Source organism: Mesoplodon densirostris, chromosome 13, assembly GCF_025265405.1.
Source record: "Mesoplodon densirostris isolate mMesDen1 chromosome 13, mMesDen1 primary haplotype, whole genome shotgun sequence".
Taxonomy (NCBI): domain Eukaryota; kingdom Metazoa; phylum Chordata; class Mammalia; order Artiodactyla; family Ziphiidae; genus Mesoplodon; species Mesoplodon densirostris.
The window spans coordinates 4,853,080-4,870,334 of record NC_082673.1 but is presented as its reverse complement, the minus strand read 5'-3'; the positions used below and the strand labels follow the sequence as shown (position 1 = coordinate 4,870,334).

Sequence of the window (17,255 nt, the reverse complement as noted above, 5' to 3'; positions counted from 1 at the left end):
GTGTGGAGAAAAGGGAACCCTCTTGTACTGTTGGTGGGAATGGAAATTGATACAGCCACTATGGAGATCAGTATGGAGGTTCCTTAAAAAACTAAAAATAGAACTACCATACAACCCAGCAATGCCACTACTGGGCATATACCCTGTGAAATTCAAAAAGACATAATTCAAAAAGACACCTGCACCCCAATGTTCATTGCAGCATTATTTACAATAGCCAGGTCATGGAAGCAACCTAAATGCCCATTGACAGACTAATGGATAAAGAAGATGTGGTACATATATACAATGGAATATTACTCAGCCATAAAAAGGAACGAAATTCATTCATTAGTAGAGACGTGGATGGACCTAGAGACTGTCATACAGAGTGAAGTAAGTCAGAAAGAGAAAAACAAATATCGTATATTAATGCATATATGTGGAACCTAGAAAAATAGTACAGATGAACTGGCTTGCAGGGCAGATATAGAGACACAGATGTAGAGAACAAACGTATGGACACCAAGGGGGGAAAGTGGCCGGGGGTGGTGGTGTGATGAACTGGGAGATTGGGATTGACATGTATACACTGATGTGTATAAAGTAGTTGACTAATAAGAACCTGCTGTATAAAAAAATAAAATAAAATTCAAAAAAAAGGATATTACCTTCCACATGCTATAATCATGATTTTTAAAAAATAACCTTTCAAGGTTAAATAAAACACATCAACCTGGGAGTGAAGCTGGCTTGCATTGCATTTACTTAACAGCTAAAAGAGCCAAGTATTATCTCTAAGCCTTGGTTTCCTTATCAATACCAAGAATATCAGTAACACACCTTGTAAGGAATTGGTCACCTAACAGAGGACACACACTCAATAAATGAATACTATTTTTATTATGTTTTCTGTAAAAGGTAATTATTGCCTGGTACGAAGGTCAAGCAAGTAATAACTGTGCAGGCGTCATTATAAGATTCTTCCGGGAATTCCCTGGTGGTCCAGTGGTTAGGACTCAGCATTTTCACTGCCATGGCCCAGGTTCAATCCCTGGTTGGGGAACTAAGATCCTACAAGCCATGCAGCCAAAAAAAAAAAGGAAAGAAAGGAAGGAAGGGAGGAAGGGAGGAAGGAAGACGTTATGGAAAAACCCAAATGAACTTTTTCGCCAACCCAATAAGATTCTTCCAATCAAGAAAGAAATTGGGGACTTCCCTGGTGGCGCAGTGGTTAAGAATCTGCCTGCCGGGATTCAGGGCACACGGGTTCGAGCCCTGGTCCAGGAAGATCCGACATGCCGCGGAGCAACTAAGCCCGTGCACCACAAGTACTGAGCCTGCGCTCTAGAGCTCGCACGAGCTAAAACTACTGAGCCTACGTGCCACAACTACTGAAGCCCGCGTGCCTAGAGCCCATGCTCTGCAACAAGAGAAGCCGCCGCAATGAGAAGCCCGTGCACCGCAACGAAGAGTAGCCCCCGCTCGCCACAACTAGAGAAAGCCCGCGTGCAGCAACGAAGACCCAACACAGACATAAATAAATAGACAAACAAACAAATAAATAAAATTTAAAAAAAGAGAGACATTGGCTTTCCCTTCTGTGCCAAACTAACCATTCCTGGCTCCTTTTCTCCTTGAGCCTCAGACATCAGTCTCTGGTCTGAAGAAAGTGAGTTCAGTCTGGATCCTGAGGCTCATGATTATCTAGTGTTCAGTAAGTAAGACAGTCTAGATTGGGGAGCCTATAAGCCAGAAAGGTCCTTTAGCTCCCTGCAGAGCCCAGGCAGCATGGAAAAGTTAAGCCATCCTGGTGTGGTCCCTCCTTTGTCCATCGTTCATCCAAACATTCTTTCCCTTAGCAACACACGGTGCTTCTGAGCTTGGACAAACATTTCAAAATGCACTTAGGGCTCAAGTCCAAGGGCGCATCTAGGTTCGGACGACCACAGCCTTTGCAAAATCTTTTCAGTCATTTCCATATTGTTGCCCAGAATAAGCTCCCTAAAGACTATGATGGCCAAAAAGTGATTACTTGGGCAAAAGGAAAAGCAACTAGGAAATGTTTGTTAGGCCTCTATTATGTTTCAAGTACATCCACATAAATAATCACAGATGAACTTCAAAAGACCTTCTGTTATGAGTCTTCACATGGCACACGGCCACAGGGAGATGTCGAGAAGTCAAGTGACTTGCCCAAGATTATACCTCCAACTGTGAGAATTCATACCTGCGAAGGTGGAGCCAGGTCCTGTGACCGGGTCCGCTGTCTGTCATCCCTGTAGGACGCTCCTCTCACAAAGAAGAGGAAGTAATGGCTGAAACGATCCCATTTCACTTGAGGCCTGTGAGAGCCCACAAGAGGCTGTGGTCACGACCGTTCTCCAGGCGGGGAGCTGGGGCTCACAGACACTGCTCCCGCCAGGTGAACCTGGGGGTTGAGAGCAGTGCCATCACCCCCGGGCAGCAGGGGCAAATGCCCACAGTTCACCCTCAGAATTTAAAACTCCGCTTCCCAGCATTCCCTCCCTAAGAACTGCCATCCAGGCTTAATAACACTGCCCTTTACTACCATCTTGGAAGATGCTGCTGGAGAGGACCTTTATTTATTTTTTTAAGTAGAAGAGCTAAAACAGAATAACTACTACGAGTATCCTGCTCCTGAGGCATCTCAAGGTAACCGTGGAGCAACACAAGCTGCTAGACTGTTACCGACACACACCTCACCATCTCCAGCAGGTGGGTAAGGAAGCCGGCTAAACTGTTTCCCCATCTTTTCTTTTTCTATTCTCAGCTGAGGAATGCACTTCTTCACTGGAAACCCGCCCTGCTCTGGCGGCCAGTCCCCTTGCTAATCCGCCCCACCCCCCATCCCCAGCTTCCCTCCCGGATCCAATCTTCCGGATCATCCAACGGTGAAAACGCAGACAGCAAGCATCAGCAACTGTGGCCAGAGGAAGATGAACCTGGGGCTGGAACTGCAGGCAGTCAAACCATGGGCTCAGTGACCACCCCCCCCGGGGTGGGGTCATTCCCAGCCTTGGCCTCTGGACCACAACTGTGACTTCTTCGCAGGAAGATGGGCACGTCCGTACTCTGCTGCCTGTGTGCGTTCTTCATATTTCATATGAAATAGAAAGTTATACTCCTTGTCCTCCTTTAACAAACATTTTAACTTCCTGAGCATATTGGAACAATTCGACCATTCAGAATAATGGATGGGAGGGCAAGTCAAATGCATGCATATTTATGACCAGCAAGTATCCAAGAAATGTTTTCTGAATCATGAATAGATGAAGCATTACTTCATGGGCTAATGCATTCCGCAGGTCAAACGACAGCGCTCTCTCACCCCCAACAAAAATAAATGTCAAAACTACGAGAAGCAGAACAAACAGTCAGTCATAAGGGTACTGTGTTTCTTCACATCAAAAAAGAGAGTCCCATTTTATGAAGACCATCATAACTGAATTCACAAAGCCAGTTGGTACTTTTCAATGTCTGTGTGCGCACTGGCTCTGTGTCACACAGCAGGATGTTTGATTACTTGTGGGTCACTGGAAACCACCCTTATCACACCCACGTTTCTAAATTTGCATTTATACATTTATACATTTACTGAGCTATGCAGAGATGGGTAGAAAAACAAGCTATGTATGGCGAGCGCCATCTAATTTTACTAACTAATGGTTGAATAAACAGGTATGTAAATAAGCCTCTGATCACACCCAGTGTGAGAATTTTACCAACTGAATAGCCAGGGTATAAAACCAGACCAGGACTTGTCCTCCTCCCACTGAACTGCAGTCATTCAACCCAGAGATGCCGATGCCAGCCAAACCCACAGCTTGAAAAGCTGTTCATCTGCCAAACCAAATGGCTTTGTGCTGCTTTTCAATTTCTAACACTTTATTGTGAAAAAGCCAACACAGGAAACTCAACTAAAACTTGACGCAGGAATGTAGATGCCTTTGAGGAAAGAGAGTGAGGGGAGGTGCAACCGGAGATGCTGTGTGTGAGCATCGTTCGGCTTCTCCATCTGGGGGACATTACATGAGGGTTTGCTTGGAGCTAGGCTTACCTCTGTGTTTGTATTTTGCTACATGTACATTACACTTAAATTAAAAGAAAAAAACCACCTCTACATTGGGAAAGCTTAAAAAAAAATCCTCCTCTTCACACCTATGAAGAAGAACTCCATTAGAAATATTCTTTCCTATTATGTGATTTAGAATTGGGGGTCCGTGGCTAGAAATAATGGAATTAGTGAATCAGAAAGCACCTTTCAGAGCCATCTAGTTCACCTTTTCTGAAAGGTCCTGCAAGAGAGTCGCTTAGCCTGTGCTTACAAACGTCTGACTTGTAACGGAGAAGGACCACTTCACACCCCAGCTGGGTCCCCTGCAGGCAGCTCTGATTGTTAGAAAGCTCCTCCTTACTCTCCAATCCCGATCCCTGCCTTGGTAAAATTCTCCATTATAAACTCACACCGCAGCCATTACAAAATCTTGTCAGCCATCAATCCACATGGCCCTGGATTAATGCAGAGTTAAGAGACCCTGTCCCCTTCCCCGCGAACAACTGAGCACCAGTCAGCTAGCTAGGTGCCCCAGTCAGAATAAGGGCAACTCAGCAAACTCAATGAAATGTCCTCCAGACCACCCTCATCTACTTGTACGCATTTCTGCTTATCGAGCAACTTCTTAAAACTCATTTTTAAAATTGCGATAAAATACACATAACGAAATTTATATCTTAACCATCTTTAAGTGTACAATTAAGTACATTCATAACCTCATGCAACCATCACCATCCATCTCCAGAACTCTTTTCATCTTGCAGCACTGAAATTCCAGACCCATCGAACAACTACCATTCCCCTTCCCCCAGCCCCTGGCAACCACCATTCTACTTCCTGTCTCTATGAATTTGATTTCTCTAAGTACCTCATATGGATGGAATCATACAATATTTGGCCTTTTATTTCTCTTAACATACTGTTCTCAAGGTTCATCCGTATTGTAGCTTGTGTCAGAATCTTCTTCCTTTTCAAGGCTGAATGATATTCTCTTACATGTATAGACCACATTTTGTTTATCCGTTCATCTGTTGATGGATACTTGAGTTAGCTATTGTGAATAATGCTGCTATGAACATGGGTGTACAAATATCTCTTCAGGACCCCACTTTCAATTTGGGGGGGTCTATACGCAGAAGTGGAATTGCTGAATCAAAAGGAAATTCTGTGTTTCATTTTGGGAGGAACTGCCAGACTGTTTTCCACAGCCTCTGCACCATTTTATTAATCCCACCAGCACTGCAGAAGGGCTCCAATTTCTCCGCAGCTTCACCAACATTTGTTATTTTCTGGGTTTTGTTTCTGTGTTTGGTTTTCTGGTTAATTCCATATTCTCCCTATCCTGTGCTCTAACCACTTACACACTGCCTTCCTTCTTACCAGAACTACTTGTTTCTGTGCACTGATTCAGATGCCCAGGGATTTCCCGAGCGAGGTGATGGTTACACCCATGACCACAGCAAGTTAGTTTGTCAGCCTCTGCTGTGTGAACAGCCCAGAGAGAATAGAGCACGATCAACTCTTTAGGACAGGAAGTTCACACTTCTTAAGGTTTATACCCACCACAATGACTAACACACAGTACTCAATAAATATACATTTCAAAAATCCATTGCGATGACAGAAGCCCAGTTATCAACATTAATGCCACACGGGTCTGTGTGACTAGGAGGAACAAAGGGCAGACAACCACCTACTGTGTGCATCACAAATTAGGAATCAGGATAACCTATACTATCTTCCTTCCAATTTCCTGACTTTCACATAAGGCTTTTTCTTTCTTTATCCTTTATCCACGTCTCACTTCCCTTCTCTCCTCCCTCCCCCACTCCTTTTCTGTTTGTATCTTAGGACCACCTATGGAGCATTATTTTTTTTTACTGATTACCGTCCAACCCAAAGTACACCATTCATGAACCAATCACTTGCAGGAATAAGAGGCTTTGACCAATCAGGGCCACCCTGTAGATGGGGACGCAGAAAACGTCTGCAGAAACTTCAGTGGCGAAGATGGATCCTGATGTGATCTGGGTTCTGTTGGGAAGACAGGCAGAGTAATAGTGCTGGGTGGACAGGCCAACAGTCGTGGCCCTACATATCCTGTACTTACAGCCACAGTGGATGGATATTCAGTCAGTCTGACAGTGGCTGGCTTCAACTGTGCAAAAACAGTGCAGAACTAGAACTGACAAGCAGAAACTATGGAAATAAAACATTGTAGCACGAGAGAAAAGCTTTCTAATATCCACAGCTGGACAAAAATGAAATGGGCTGCTTTGGGCAACAGGAATATCCCTGTCACGGTGCGTTTCACAACGTGACCTCCTTACCTGCGTTAGAATCACCTGGGACAGACCCTAACTTTTTTTTTTTTTTTTTTTTGCGGTACGCGGGCCTTTCACTGTTGCGGCCTCTCCCGTTGCGGAGCACAGGATCCGGACGCACAGGCTCAGCAGCCATGGCTCATGGGCCCAGCCGCTCTGCGGCATGTGGGATCTTCCTGGACCGGGGCACAAACCTGCGTCCCCAGCATCGGCAGGCGGACTCTCAACCACTGCGCCACCAGGGAAGCCCAGACCCTAACTTTTGAGACCCAGTGTTCAAGGGAAAGTGACTATGTATGAGACACACTGACAAAATCTCTTCCTTCTCTCAGAGTCTGTGCTTCTCATGCTTGATACTAAGGTAGATGGGTGATGTCAAGAGCCCGGGAGTTGACACTTGACGCCAGGGGCAACACGTCATTTGTTAAATTGGGCTGTACTGGGCTGCCTTAGTTGAAGACATCAACTACAGCAATAAGGTAACATTTGAGTCATTTACCAAAACGTCCAGAAATGTTTTTTCTACTCGACTCTTGAAAGGTTATCCACTGGTAAAGGAATTTATGGCAAATGACAATTAAATCCTCATTTAGTGGTTATCTTCATTTATTTAAAGCTTTTAAAATAACTGAAAACCATAAAGTAAAATATACGCAGGCAGTTATGAAATTCAACTTGTTGAATTTTCTTTTTTAAATAGATTTGGCATCGTTAAATTTGAAACAACTGGAAAAGTCAATGTGGTCCAGTGAGACAAAAACTAACTCTTTCGGTGCATGTTTGATTATCCTGATGACCATAAACTGTATATCAGAAATTTCTCTGAAGCCGGGGCTGCATCCACTACCCTCATGTCACTCCTCAGATTATGAAGTCTCTTGTTCTTTCAGGATGCCTCCCTTTAAAGCCTCTGACTGGTGAATTCCTTCTCCCCCTATCCTACACAGCTCAAGCGTCGTCCCCTCACTGTCACCAAGAGCCCTGTCCTTCTGTTTGCAGCGCACTCTGTACATACACGTCTAGGGCAGCACTGAGCAGACTCTGAAAACCACATTTATGCCCCCATGTCCCACTTCTAAGGGCATCTTTTTTTTTTTTTTTTTTTTTGCGGTACGCGGGCCTCTCACTGTTGTGGCCTCTCCCGTTGCGGAGCACAGGCTCCGGACACGCAGGCTCAGCGGCCACGGCTCACGGGCCCAGCCGCTCCGCGGCATGTGGGATCCTCCCGGACCGGGGCACGAACCCGTGTCCCCTGCATCGGCAGGCGGACTCTCAACCACTGTGCCACCAGAGAAGCCCCTGAGGGCATCTTTGAATGCAGAGGCCTTCCTGCTCACCCCTGTAGCCTCACGGCAATTCCTGGTACCTCAGGCAGATCAGAAGTTCAGCTGACTCATGACAGCAGAGTCTCCAGCCCAGGGCAAACACCATGCTGGGAAGGATGGCCTATGACAGACTCCCCCGCTAGACTCTGAACTTTACAGACGCTGAGACAGCGTCTAAGCCTTGTACTATTATGTGCCGGCTGTGTACCAGAAACAGTGTCAGAGATTACGGATTCACTCTGCTAATCCCTACCACACACCTGAGGAGCAGGTGTGGTACTGTTATCATCATTTTATAAATGAAGAAATGGTGAGAATAAGTCACAAGTGCTGGAGCGCAGACTGGGCTCAGGTTTGTCTAACGTGGAAGTCCGTCTTCTTTCCACCATATGATACACCATCTTTTCTCAAGGTTAACATGAATAATCCCTCGTAGGCACTGAATACATCAGCTATTCAACATGCCACGTCTAATTATGCAAGGGCGTTCTTCGCATAATTGCCAAGTTATGCCATTTTGTCCAACCGTCGCCATTCCTAACTATGGTGATGCTTTTAATACACTAATTTGTACGTGGGAAGAACAATGCTACAACCGAGCTGCCGCCGTACAATAAACAGTCTCCATTTAAACCAAATGGAAAATACCGATAACCCCACAGAAACTTAGACCTCAACTCCAAACTTCTTTCATTTATCTGAAGACTCAGATAAATGTCCGGGCAAGCTCACCACCACCCGGGACAGTCATCAAGTTCCTACTCGCTACTGACTACAGATGATGTAGTCTGATGTCACGTAACGTAGCAATACATGTTACTTTCTGGCCCCAGATTAACCTCTGTGGAAGTCTCCGTTCCTCTCCCGGGTTAATCATCCTCCTATTCAGAGCACACAATGAGTGTCTCTGTGTCTCTTCATTGTTTGGCGACATCACCAATACTTTATTATGGAAGAATCTAGGCAAGTTGATTGTGATGGGGAAAAAATGGCTGCCCCCCAAAAGGCTCCGCCATTCACCTCCGTCTACACAGTGCAATCCAACACTGAGTTCTGGGGACAAGGGTCCTCGGCGCCTGCGCGAACAGCCCCACCCCTGCCTGGCCGCCCAGTGATGCTGCACGAACCAGTCTCTTCTCCCCAGGACTCCCACGGCTCCTTCTCCCCCGCGGGGTTTCCTCCTGATGCTGGGCCTGACTCATGGTAGGTTCTCAAGAAACTCAGCCCTAAATGTAAGTAAATATAAATGGACGCTTCTTTAGGAAAATATCCTGTCTGCTTACAACGTTTGCAACGCATGAGCTCCCCCAGGGTCGGGTCCGCCTGCAATGATATCCACACAGCCATCATAAGGGCTACTTTTGCCCTAAAGTTTCCTGGTCGCTCCAACTTCCCTCTGCCGCCACGCTGGCTTATTACACGTCATCACCCATTACACCGCTGTCCTAAAACCATATAAGTCATGCTCTTTGTAACAAAATAGAGATCTACAAAAAAGAAAAATCAGCGTTTGCCCATCACCCAGAAATAATCAGTAGTGAAAACTTTAGTATAAAACAATTACTGACGTGCATAGCTTATAATTATGCATCACACAGAAATATTTTAGTTCAGAAATGGTCATATACATTACGTCTCAGCTTGTGTTCAGCTTTTTAAAAGCATCTTTCTTATCGGTAAGTATAATTTAATTCTATTTTTAAAGACATTTGCAAGGTATACCATTCCTTGTATGGATGTATCTTAATTTATGTTTGTGTAATAAACTCCCTTACAGGACTGGAGCTTGTGGAATTGCTGGGACCACCTCTGTGCATTTTATTTTACTTACTTATTTATTTATTTATTTTTGGCCACCCCACTTGCGGGATCCTAGCTCCCCAACCAGGGATTGAACCCGGGCCCCAGCAGTGAAAGCCGAGCCCTAACCACTGGACCGCCAGGGAAGTCCCATCTCTGTACATTTTAAACCCTGCCCCATCTCACCAAGCTGGCCTCAGAGGGCTGCCTGGGGTCAGACTCCCCCAACAAGCTGGGACGAGGGGCTTTTCACCAAATGTTCTTTCTTTTTTTTGGCATACAGATGGATGCACATTGGGGCCCAAGGTAAAGTAAGATGTTTCTTGCTACGCATCAAGGTTAAGAAGTCTGAAAGTCACTGATCTATCCCACATGTTTAACAAGAGACTATAGCTTGAGTAATTTAAAAAATAGCACCGAACACTGTAGTTAGGATTAAGAAATTATTATAATGCCTGAACATTAAAAGATTTCAAAACGTCCACTCAGAGTTCTGTAACAGTTTCCATGATGCAGAGTTTCAAAACGTCCATCTTTCTGTGGCTGAAAACTCCAGCATGGCCGCCGCGGGTTCTGCCCGAAGGGGCTCCACCCTGAGGGCCCGGCTCATTCTTTTCTTCCCTCCCCTCCCCTCCCCACCCCAAGGACAAACTGAACAGGAACAGAGCAGAAGGTGGTAGGAAGAGCCCGAACCCGCAAGCAAAAGCAGCGCGGGGTGGTGCCGAAGGCCAGGGCACCGCTTCCGGCCGGCCTCCGCCTCCCGCGGCACTTCTGCTCTCCGCGCCGCAGCTTCCCCGTGGAAAGCAGAAGTGGGCCTCCCTCTCCAGACGGCCTCTCTGGATCAGCTTCCCCACCGCCCCCGCGCCTTCCCGCCCCCGGGGGTTAACATCCACCGGGCGACCGGAGCCACCCCGAAGGCTCGAATCTAGGGGAGGTGGGGGGCGCCCCTGACCCGGCTGGAGGCGGAACGCGTCCACACCCATCTCGCCCGCCTCACCGTGGACGCTCACCAGCGCCGAAGAGTCACTACGGCTCCGGGCCCGTGCACGACACGGCGGAGACATGCTGGGCCCACAGAGAGACGGAGGGGAACCGGCGAGAGGGGGCGAAGGGCTTCCAACCAGCAAGGCTCGGGGTCAGTAAAGAGAGTGCCCTTAGGCGCTCACAGAAACGGGGGCGTGTGCGCAGGCCCAGCAGTACCTGACTTTGTCTCGAGTGTGAACTGTGAAACGGAAATGAGACACCCTTAAAGACCCCCTGGGCCTCATGATGAAGACTTCTTCCCTGTGTCCTACAACTAACTCACCAAGAGCAGACAGAGCTCCCAGCCTTGAGAAACGCCCACTCCGATGGACTCTTATTAATGTATCCCGGTTCGTAGTCATTGTATGGAACATCACTTATACATCTCAGCGTGATGAAGAATGAACACAGTTACACCGAGATCAACCAATAACGGTCACCTCCTATCAACTCATGACTTGAAGGCTCTGTAGAATAGTGGGGAAAGAGTTGAAGAGGGGAGTTAAGAGAAGAGAGACTGGAAATACACTGAGGTTAATAAATGCAAATAAAGCACAGTGAAATAACCAAGACTTTGGAGGAGTTCTTTACAAATGGAAACTATATCTTGATTATAAATACAACTTTCACGAAATAGCTTGGCAGCAAATAAGAAATGTTGATGCTTCGTCAGTACTAAGGGAAAGTAAAGTTCAGGACAAGATTGAAGAGGAAGCCCAAGAATTAAGAACCAAGGCTGTTAACAGGCCCCTGCAACCTGTTAGCATGGATGAGCCTTTTAAACACGTCGTCCCCAGTAATTCCTGAAACTTGCTGTTCTAAATTACAAGGGAACCCTTCCAGCTAACGGAAGCCAAGGATATCTAAAATAAGGTTCAAGTCTTTAAACTGGCCTGTTCCAAAAATTCGAATCCCTCAATGGGCAGATTTCCCTACTATTTTCTGCACTTGGGCTTCTCCCACAAATGGGAACTTACTCAAAATAAATGTCAGAAATGATGAGAGAGTGAACTCAAAGTTTCACAACTTAAGTATCAGGAAAGCAGACAGCTGTAAGAAACCTTTCAGTACTTCTGACCAACTTCCTCTTCCCTGTCCGGCTCTTCATCAATCTTAAAAGACGGGAGGGGATGTCTATCTAGTGTAGCAGCATGGGCGCAGGACGAGCCTTGTTTGTTGCAGGTAGCCCGGAAACGGGCAGCGTGTCTCCATGTGCCTCCTGCGGGCCCTCTCTCCTTACTTTATGCTTTGCCCTCGAGTTACAACTCTCCCTATTATAACAACCACACAAGGCGGCTCGTAGGGTTTATAAAGAGGCTGAAGGGAATCCCTTTACAAAGTATTACTTGGGTACTTCTATAGTGACCAGTAAGCACTGGAAAGCCCCCCAGGCAGTCACTAGAGCTGCTCTGAAGCAGCCAGGATAGGTGTCACCTAGGCAGCTATCAGAGCTCCCCCAGCCCCAAGCAGGAAGCCGAGCTGAAAGGCACAGGAACTCAGCTCCCCAGTAGAGCCTAAGTACCCTGCGTGCCGGTACACCTGCTCATCTGCTTGGACAGCCCCCTAGTTCCGAGTGATAGAAGAAAATTACCTTGTGATTCTGTCTTCAACATGTTTATTAAATGATAAGTTAATTTCTTTACTTCTAAGTAGTTGAGTACCTACTACAGGTCCAAAGGCAGAAAAGGGGGAAAACTCTAGAGTTGGAGCCAGAAAACATACCTACTATGCCCAGCGATGCCACTTAACCAGGCTTGTGACCTTGGATATGCCTAAACTCTTTTTTTTTTGGGGGGGGGGTATCTGTCCCTGCCTACCCTCGGGGGTCATGAGAGGTTCAAATGAAATCACAGTTCAGAAGGCTTCAGAGCCCTGGATAAGCAAAAGGTATCAGCACCATCATTGCCAGAAAGAGCCCAGGAAAGGTCCGAGGCTGTCTCTGCCATCAGTGTGTCATTGATCAACGCCCCAACTAATGACTGATGACCTTTCAATGTCAACACTGTCCATGCCTGAGGACACAGAGGTCACTGAGATCAGCAGTGTGAGTGGGCTGTAACAGTGTTCCATGATGAGGACATATATTCCTATTTATACAGATTTTAAATTAATATGGGTTTGTTTATGGATAATATGGTCCCACATTTTTGTGTTTTTTTAAATAAATTTATTTATTTTTATTTTTGGCTGTGTTGGGTCTTCGTTGCTGTGCGCGGGCTTTCTCTGGTTGCTGTGAGCGGGGTCTACTCTTTGTTGCGGTGCGCGGGCTTCTCATTGCAGTGGCTTCTCTTGTTGCGGAGCACGGGCTCTAGGCACGTGGGCTTCAGTAGTTGTGGCTCGCGGGCTCTAGAGCGCAGGCTCAGTAGTGGCGCACAGGCTTAGTTGCTCCGTGGCATGTGGGATCTTCCCAGGCCAGGGTTCGAACCCGTGTCCCTTGCATTGGCAGGCGTATTCTTAACCACTGCACCACCAGGAAAGCGTGATAACATGGTTTAATGTTGTAAGTTACAAGTCCATATATTCATTTGAACCAGCTAGCATCTCAAATGTTTCAGTGGTTTATTTTTGAATACAAATATAATGGAACTAAAAGGCTTTGGAAGTCATTGAATTACAACCCCACTGGATCACTTTTCCGCTAAGAGAATGCCATGGGTGGGGATGGGACACAGATATCACAAGTTCTCTACAAAAGTGTCCAATACCGATGATTGTAAGATAAAGTGCATTTTTTGGGGCAACATCTTACCCAGATGTAGTCTTTGCAGGCTATCTCTTACCACTCCAAATCAAGACTTCTCTCCCAGTGATACACCACAGAAACCAGTCCTGAGTGGAAATGCCCACTTAGAACACTAGCGCTGGGATAACTTGACAGTCAAAAAAGTTCCTCAAATCCCCATTTTAGAATCCAGGACAGAGAGGACCAGTGAGCTACAGATGCCTTAGGGGCCAGCCTGTTCTTCGGCCTTGCACAGGGCCAGGCTCGGAGCAGACTTTCCTTCCTTCTTCCAAGCAATCTCGACCACGTGACAGGCACCAGTGCTAGCATTTTGGACAAGACTGACAAAGCTTTTTTCACAGAGATTTCACTGTAGTGGTGAATGCAGACTACACACCTATGGGCAAATCATAATATAACTCTAGTTACTGCTGTGAAGGAAATACTGGCGGAATAAGTGGCCCAAGTAATTGATCCCAAATCACAGCTGTGATAAATGGTGGAAGAGACCCAAACTCGGGTTTCCTGGCTTCTTTACGTCAGCTGCCCTCTGTTCTTCACTCAGGAAGAGGGTTTTCCCATTCTGCATCCAAAGAGGCCCAGCCGATATATGTATACATATAGCTGATTCACTTTGGTGTACAGCAGAAACTAACACACCATTGTAAAGCGATTATACTCCAATAAAGATGTAAAAAAACAAAACAAAGAGGCCCAGTCACCAAAAGCCCCTTGTGATCAAATTAAATTTCTTCAAGCCTCAAAACGGTTTGACTTCCTTACTTCCAAATGAGAACCAAGAGCTACCTGAATCCTATCCTTTTCCAGCAGAGCTTACCTTATCAGGACGTACTTATGAGTACTCAGTAAGCTCCCGTATTCTCTCAGCGCATATTCCCCTCCGCACAGCTTTAGATGGTGCTGGCCAGAGAGAACGCTCCTGCCCTCCTGAACCCTACAGCCGGCTGCGGGGTAGCCAAGAAATCAAAAGCAAGTCAAACCTCCTCATTGGCTAGTTCTTAGGGTGAGTCAGACTCTGGGGTGCTGCCTTGGGACAGTACGTCTCCGGTGTATTTATTCTGCCGATTTATTAGTAAGGACAGGTGGCTAAATCTGACAAGCAGGTTTGGGTGTAAAAACCATCAGATTGCAAAGAACCAGGGAGCCTCGCTGTTATGGACAAAATTATTCTCAATAATAACAGCACCGTTTATGGAATGTCTAGTATGTGCTTTACGTGCAATACATAGTTCAGAAGGTAGGTATGTTCTCCTAAAGATGAGGAAACCCAAACCGAGAATTTCAATAACAGGCCCAAGTTCACACTCAGCCTGGGAACTGCGAAACCCGGGTTGAACTCGAGTTTCTGAGACGGCGAAGAAGTTGGGGTAATTCAGACACACACACACACACACACACACACACACACACACACACACACACACACACACACACACACACACACACACACACACACACACACACACACACACGCCAGAGATAACGCAGGAAAGTGAGAACTGACGTTCACACCCTTCCCCCAAGGCGAAGGAAAGGCAACCCCTGAATTCTTAAAATAACTCTCGCTTCCTCTCGGCCGCCGGGGGCTCGGGACCGCCGGCCCGCAGGCCGGGAGGCGCCGGGCTCCGCGGGAGGGTGCGCACCGCCCCCGCTGCCGCGCCCGGACGTCACGCTCCCGCCGGGCCACCGGGGAGGGTGGCCGCCCGTCGGCCTCGGAGGGCGCCCGGGCCGGGCCGCATCGCTCACCTCGGGGACCCGGGGCCCGGAGGGGACTCCGGACCGTGCCAGCGAGGAGTCCCCGCGGGACCTCCGCCGCGCGCGCGCGCGCCCGCCGCGTGGACAGGGGCTTCCCCGCCGCGCAGGGAGCGGCCCGCGCGGGGACAGCATCCGGCCCTCGGGGCGGCGCCTTAGAGACCCGCGGTGCGCCCGCCCCCGCCCGCAGCCCGCGCCCCGCCCCTGCGCGCCGGGCCGAGAGACACCTGTGGAGCCGCCCGCCCCGGCCCCCCGCCCCCCGGCTCCCGCCCGCGGCTCACCAGCTCCGGGTGCGAGTCGCGCGGCGGCGGCGGCGGCACTCCACGGTGGCCGGGGGTCCGAGCGGGGGCCGCGACGGGGCGGGGCGGGGGGCGCGCAGCTCGGGGTGCGGGCTCGGGCCCGGGGTGGCGCGGCCGCTCCGCCTGCCGCGGGCTGGAGGCTGCGGCGCGTCCGGCCCCGAGGCGCCACGGCCGGGAGCGAGCGGCGGCGGCCCGGAGCGGCGGCGGAGGAACTGGCCGTCGCCGAGCTCGGCCGGGAGGTCCCAGCTACTTCCTGGTGCTCGGATTTGCATACCGCGCCTGGAGGGCGGGGAAGTGACCGTTTGGCCCCTGCGCAAGGTTTGGGGCTTTGGCGTGGCCGTCGCGCCGAGCTTTGAAGGCAAAGAAACCTGCGTCCCAGCCCGCAGCTCCGGAGCGTGGAGCCGCCCCGGGCCCGACCTCCTCCGGCGGAGGCGGACAGAAGGATCTTCCAGGAGACCCTGGCACGTCCTGGCACAGCGACGGAACCCCTCGCGTCTCCTTTCCTTCCCTTACAACCTACTCCCTAGAGTGTTAGGAAGCGGGGTGCCCCTGGCAGCCAACATTTGGAGTTCTCTACAGAGAGGATGCTCAGGGTCTCCTTGAGTTCTTAACCAGTATTGTCGCTCCTTGAGGATGTACACGGGGGTGTTCAGGGCGTTGATAGGGGTGGGGGGTGGTCGTGGACTTAAATGGCCTGACGGTTCCTCAGCTCCTCAAAACTTCTATCTCCTCCCGGAAAAATGGAGACAGGGTACTGGGAGCACGTAAAGGGCTCGCCCTGTGCCTGGCACACCTTCATCCCCGCGTGTAGCACGGTGCTTAGCGCACAGCAGGTGCCTGACCGTTGTTTGTTGAAAGAATGACTGCATCTTCAAGCTCACGGTCCAACTCAGTAAATGCCACGTACAGACCCAAGGTAGATGATCAGTCTTGTTTTAAGCAAGATTCCGCTCGCTGGGATCTCAGCATTGCACTGCAGTGTAGCATTTACGAGGAAATAAACAGCTCCCTGTAGGAGATTTGGACTTTGTGTTAATAATAGCAGACACCTACATAGGGCCTATTGGGTGCCAGACACGGCCCCAAGCTCGTGAGACCGATGACCTTTTATTAACAATGCTCTTGAGAGGCTGGCCCACCTGGGGCTACAGCCATAGTCCAGCGGTCCAGCCTGCCGTCTTACAGCATGACCCAGGGAGCAGTCATTTATTACTGGTAACAGAGGAAACGGTCTGCAGACTACTGCCTTAACCAACAACAACAAAGTAGGATGGTTTCTACCTGTGATGGTCACTGGTATGTAGTTGGTTAGTTTCCTGTTGAAGAAGAGGGATGGGGTTACCTGTTGGAAAGTGTTGATCATGTCATGGATCCTATGGAATAATTCAGTACCTGAGGGCCCGTTTCCTGGACTTTTCTTCAGAATGACCTCTTAAATATCTTGGCCTTAATCTAAAATATCTACTATTACCAATGAGTCCTTGAGGTCCTGGCTAAAGGCATCTGGCAAGTAAGAATGGGACACAGAATGTTTGGTGTTGGCTAATCCATCTGGAAGGTCCTGGCGGTGTTTATGGTGAAAGGGCTCTTGGAGCAATAAACAGAACAGCAGGCACAGCTGGGCTTGCATCAAGCTCCACCACTTCTTTTTTTGGGTAATAAAAGTAAGGATCTCCAAAAGAGATCCCCAGAAGTATTATTTATTTATGTATTTTTAATTTAATTTTTTATTGATTGAAATTTCCTTTAAATTCTGCAGCGCTTTACAATTTTCAAAAGTTTCACACACATGATTTTTTCTAACCTCTTAATAATCCCTTTTGCTTTTTAAATCCCCTACCCCTAAAATACCCCTCCCAAGCTCCACCCCTTCTATTTATTTATTCATTCATTCATTTGGCTGCACCAGATCTTAGTTGTGGCACGCGGGAT

The 17,255-nt window shown here is 48.3% G+C and overlaps 1 protein-coding gene across 3 annotated transcripts in view; it reads right to left on the bottom strand.

Moving 5' to 3' along the window:
- LYN (LYN proto-oncogene, Src family tyrosine kinase) overlaps positions 1-15,412 on the bottom strand; it is a 107,011-nt gene extending 91,599 nt beyond the window's left edge. For 2 of the 3 annotated variants that reach the window (XM_060115528.1, XM_060115530.1), the window contains exon 1: positions 15,306-15,412. The gene's annotated coding sequence lies outside the window, so the exon portion shown is untranslated. Of the gene's footprint in view, positions 1-15,018; positions 15,037-15,305 lie in introns of those variants that run through there. The other variant, XM_060115529.1, reaches the window with a different exon arrangement.
- Between the last annotated feature and the right edge of the window lie 1,843 nt (positions 15,413-17,255).